This window comes from Macrobrachium nipponense, chromosome 25, assembly GCF_015104395.2.
Source record: "Macrobrachium nipponense isolate FS-2020 chromosome 25, ASM1510439v2, whole genome shotgun sequence".
NCBI classification, from domain to species: Eukaryota; Metazoa; Arthropoda; class Malacostraca; order Decapoda; family Palaemonidae; genus Macrobrachium; species Macrobrachium nipponense.
Genome location: NC_087214.1, coordinates 13,540,631 through 13,546,821, shown reverse-complemented (window position 1 = coordinate 13,546,821; position 6,191 = coordinate 13,540,631).

The window sequence follows — 6,191 nt, the reverse complement described above, 5'->3', positions numbered from 1 at the left end:
TTCGAAGGAGGCGATGATGGCCTTGGAATTAGGTCTATGTCGATTTACTAAAAGTTTATTCTCAAACCAGACTAACAACCAGGTTATGACAACAAATAGCCTTCTGCTTTCTGCCAGACATAAGGCTTAGTTTCTGAATAATAATAATAATAATAATAATAATAATAATAATAATAATAATAATAATAATAATAATAATAATAATAATAATAATAATAATACAGGGCAGGAATAGTGGAATGGACGAAGGCAGAACTCCGCAGCATAGACCAGAAAACTGGGAAACATATGACAATACACAAAGCACTACACCCAAGAGCAAATACGGACAGACTATACATAACACGAAAGGAAGGAGGAAGAGCTACTAAGTATAGAAGACTGCGTCAACATCGAGAACAGAGCACTGGGGTGGCCATATCATGAAAACCAACCAGTGAAGACGAGTTGGCTAAAGAGTGCTGGGAAGAAGGACTAATAAAAGAGTAAACGAAAGACCAGAAATATACAGACAGGAGAATGACAAACAGAACAGAGGACTGGCACAACAAACCAATGCACGGACAATACATGAGACAGACTAAAGAACTAGCCAGCGATGACACATGGCAATGGCTACAGAGGGGAGAGCTAAAGAAGGAAACTGAAGGAATGATAACAGTGGCACAAGATCAGGCCCTAAGAACCAGGTATATTCAAAGAACGATAGGTGGAAATAACATCTCTCCCATATGTAGTAAGTGCAATACGAAAAATGAAACCATAAACCACATAGCAAGCGAATGTCCGGCACTTGCACAGAACCAGTACAAAAAGAAACATCAGCTACCTTGCAGTAATAACTGATACGGGCACCAACCTGAGGGAGTGATAGAAAACGATCAGGCAATGATCCTCTGGGACTATGGTATCAGGACGGATAGGGTGATACGAGCAAATAGACCAGACGTGACGTTGATTGACAAAATCAAGAAGAAAGTATTACTCATTGATGTCGCAATACCATGGGACACCAGAGTTGAAGAGAAAGAAAGGGAAAAATGTATAAGTATCAAGACCTGAAAATAGAAATAAGAAGGATATGGGATATGCCAGTGGAAATTGTACCCATAATCATAGGAACACTAGGCACGATCCCAAGATCCCTGAAAAGGAATCTAGAAAAACTAGAGGCTGAAGTAGCTCCAGGACTCATGCAGAAGAGTGTGATCCTAGAAACGGCACACATAGTAAGAAAAGTGATGGACTCTTAAGGAGTGCAGGATGCAACCCGGAACCCCACACTGTAAATACCACCCAGTCGAATTAAAGGACTGTGATTGACTCAAAATAATAATAATAATAACAATAATAATGAGGGCCTCTTACTACCTATAGCTTTGGTCTATCAAGCAACGAGTGGCAGAAAGGACGCCTTCACAAGGAACAACAAAATTACCGTCAGAAACCAGCTGATATCTTACCTAGTTCACTTTGCATGCCAGTACATCACCAACCTCACTTTCATAAACAGGTATTATAGAGAAACCAGACACATAGGATGAATAACTGCATAAAATATAACTAGTACGACAAACCTACTACTATTCAGAATGAAATCTGGGTTTAGCAAGAAGGTTCCTGACCCTGTCATTGTATATTTAAGATGGACAGTTCTGGTCAAAATATTCAGACCAATCCTGTGTGAATCTGTCGACCTATTCCTAACTCCATATTGACATATTGGCCTATTTCTACTTCCATATTCACACATTTACATATTAAACTATGCATAAGGCCTCCAGTAACGGTTGTGTTTACAAGAGAAATGATTTTTTGATTGAATCGTAACATTTTTGTACTCTTCTCCAACCTTGAGCAACCGATAGGAATTTTTTACTTTTTTTTTTACTTTTTAACTAAACGATATAGCGTCTTATTTCACCAACGAAGATTAAAAGTACGCTATATTTAATCAGAAATTATTTTTCTGCACTGTTTAACACGCTCATTATTTATTCTTTACGTTCTCACTCTCATAAATAAATCCTAAATATCCTATCCTAAAATTCCTGTATCTTTAACTCGACGCGAAACCCCTTTTTCAGACCTTTTTTAGTCTCTCCCATAGGGCTGTCCTATCACCCCCCGCCCCCCCCTCCCCCTAACCAGAACAGCAGCAACAACAACAACAAAGCAGTTTGTAGGCTTCCTCCCCGAGTAAGCGAAAATATTCCAATAATATGTAACCTTACCGAGTTCAGTCGTCGACTCCTGCTGTGAATGTTGAATAGCAATTAACCCCGACGTCAGCTGACGTACGCTTCAAGTGGTTCATAGCGGTTCCCGGCTGTTCGTCTTCCTCTTAAGTCGTTTTGGTTCGAACAAAAGTCGTTAAAAGTCGTTTCAATACATCCATAAAGCCGATTTAATACAAAAGCAGTTCGTCTCCACACAAGCGATTGAACGCTAAAACTGATTTCTTCAAACAATTGCGAGTTTTATAATGTAAAATGTCGTCTATGCGTCATATTGATAGGCACTTAACTGACTGAATATTTCAGCTGAATCGAAGTTTATATAATATTTGGTATCTCGAGTTCGTTTTGAAATTTCTCTTAATTACTCGTTAATCACCGATTTGATCGACTCAATTTCGTCATCATTCCTATAAAACGAAAGCTACCTCAGATACCAGGTGTAGATTTCGCAATTATGAATCTCAAAAGTGTGTCTCATCGGTTTACTTATTGGTTTCTCGCTCTACTTCTGTACTTATTGGTTATCGATACTAACTGACTACAAAACAAGATATTATATCAACACCCTTTTAGCTTTGCAAATAGTTATTAAAGGTGGAATGATTCTTTCACAAAACAATGAATTTGCAATGATAGACCCCTTATACCAGATTTCCACTTTGTTGAGGGACATCTCTCTCTCTCTCTCTCTCTCTCTCTCTCTCTCTCTCTCTCTCTCTCTCTCTCTCTCTCTCTCTGTCAGTCATCGATTCAATGACGTTTTTTCTGTCTTATTCAGTAATCAAATGCTTGAACGATCTTCTAATAATAATAATAATAATAATAATAATAATATGAGTGGTATCAACTGTCTATGGATGTACTGGAACGGCTAATTGGAAATGGCACCTGAATTGGAGATTCGACTATAAACAAAAAAATATTTACATTAATCACATATAATGAAAAAAATGTTTGATGCAAATAACTATAGAATAGGCCTAAAACTACAAGGGAATTATACCAGTTAATCCCTCGAGTAATATACGCAAGTTTTGGGACAATAGGGTAGGCCTGAAATTACAAAGGATTTGTAGGCTACCAGTCAATTCCTCAAGTAATCTAAGCTTCGGAACAATAGCATATTATAAACAATGTAGGCGGGGACCCATGAGGTTATTCAGAGACGAAAGGAAAAGAGAAAGTAAAAGCTAGGTCTGAAAGGCGTAACAGGAGGAAAACCTAAAAAATAAAGCAGATAAGTAAGATGGAAGAAAGAGGAGGTACAACATAAGGAATGAATTAAAGGAGTTACAACAGCTTAATGGGGCCGAAGAGACGGTACAGAGAACCTTAAATTTTATGCCTTCAGTGCACCTGGAGTGAGGTACACTTCACAACGGTGCTTTTAGGGCCATGAAAGCCACCGAATTTCTCTCTGCAAAAAAAAACAACAGGAATGGCGTCGTGTAGCGTAACATCAGAGATGTTTAAATGCCAGTTCATTAATGCCCAATGCAAACGGAATTCATTATTCTGATTCTATTCCTGGTGTTTTTTTTAAAACAGACAGATTCTAAGAGACTGCTTACAGTGAGCCATTTTCCTTCTTAAAATGCTTTATGAGGCATTTTAAAAATCCAGTGCTTTAACAGAGACTTATCAGCGATACATCATTTCGCAAATCCAATAACACTTCTACAATCTTACACTACGTCAACATCAGAGATGTTTAAATGCCAGTTCATTAATGCCCAATGCAACGGATTCATTATTCTGATTCCAGTTCCTGCTGTTTAAAACAGACAGATTCTAAGAGACTGCTTACAGTGAGCCATTTTCCTTCTTAAAATGCTTTATGAGGCATTTTAAAAATCCAGTGCTTTAACAGAGACTTATCAGCGATACATCATTTCGCAAATCCAATAACACTTCTACAATCTTACACTACGTCAATGATGGAACACACTCAATAAAGCACAGGCATTTTCTTGAGACATTTCCTTTGCTTGGCAGTCAAAGGCATTCCACAACCACCCCCTTTCTTTCTTTTGTGCTGCTATATATGATGTAAAAAACCTGGAGACCTCACTCGTGATTCTAAAGACTACACGAGTTCATTGTCATCCGGTATATGATATTTGTCAATACATATTATTAGAGAAATGGATGGTGGACAGCCCTTGATCAAACCGTAAATATCAATTTCGATTTAACAGGTTACAGAAAATCAGCGACATAAACATCACCAAAAGTATTTCAATCGGTGTTTCACCCTTTTTAAAGATGATTGATTGATTGTGTCTACTAAACCTGGCGTCACAACATCTAGGTAATTGACACCGAAATAAATTAAATAGAAAAAAATAAATTTTAAATAAATTTCATATAAAAATATCTATAAATATATGTATATAAAAATTTCGTTCACATGTGTAAGTTCTTACATATATAGACAATCTATGTATAATCTAAATTTGGTTGAGGAGGCCTGCCACCCCCATAAATTTATATAACTGCTCTATATTACAATCCTTTCCAAGAATTGTAGCTAGGATAAAATTACCTACTCTGTCACGACCCCAAGACAGGAACCTATGTCTCAAATTCCCGAATCTGGGACATTCAATCAGCAAATGTTTCACAGTCAAGGGCACAGTACAGTTCTCGCAAAATGGAGGATTTTCACGAGACATCAAGAACCCATGTGTGAGTCTTGTATGTCCAATCCTCAATCTGCACAACATCGTTTCTTTTCTCCTTGGCATATTCGGATATGACCAAGGAGGCACTGATGACGTGATACTGCGCATTTTTTGATTTAGTTAAAATATCCTCCCACTGGGACTGCCAACATTTTTCAATTCTCTGACCTACTAGAGGATACAAATCCCGATATGGTAGTAGGCATCTTGTGGGTTCTGGGGAGTTGACTGCCGACTTTGCAAGTTGGTCAGCCTTCTCATTCCCAGCCACCCCAACATGGGAAAGCACCCAACAGAACTTTATTTCTTTCCCTCTTCTTTTAAGTAAAAGCAGCCATTCCAATATATCCAAAATCAGAGGGTTTAAAGGGTTAAAAGATTCCAGCGACTGAAGAATACTTCTTGAGTCATAATATATAATTAAGTTATTTTCATTCAGAATAAAAATTTCCTTTAAAGCCTTTAAAACTGCATATAATTCTACTGTAAAAATCGATGCAACAGGTGATAACGTGCCACTTGTCTCTAAATCAGGGAAGGCTACTCCAAAGCCGACGCCAGCATCTGGCTTTGAGCCGTCCGAGAAAACTGCAGTGGAGTTACCATGTTGCAAGGAGTGTTCTAAAAATATTGACCGCATGGCCTCACTGGACAATTCTGTCTTGGTAAAATTAAAATATCTACAGAAATTTACTTCTGGGAAGTTCCAGGGGGGACTACTTAAATATTTTGCTGGTAAAATCTCGATCCTTGGCATATTTAATTCACGGACAATGACATTTACTCTAAAAGCAAATGGATGAGGTTGCTTGGGGTGATTTTCATAAAACTGCCAATGCCTTTCCTTTCTCATACAAATGCTGGTTAAAGACTTAGGTAGCCTCTGGAATCTATACCAGCTCCGAACCAGCAGACGCTTGCAATGAAGATCCAGTGGCACCTCATCAGCATCTACAAGCATGCTCTCGGTGGGAGATGATTTAAATGCTCCTGTACACAACCGTATTCCTCCATGATGAATTGAGCTGAGCATTTTAAGGCTATTTGGCTTCGCACCCATAACTTATTTTGAAAAGACCAAGCCTTTATATAATCTCAACATCTGAGTTCGGTCTGCACCCCACGAAGTGTGAGACACGACTTTCAGCAAATTCATTGCTTTCAAGCATTTTGCCTTAATATATTTCAGATGTGGGATCCAGGTCAGCTTTATATCAAAAATCAAACCAAGAAACCTTGTTTCACCAACACATGGAATTCTCTGCCT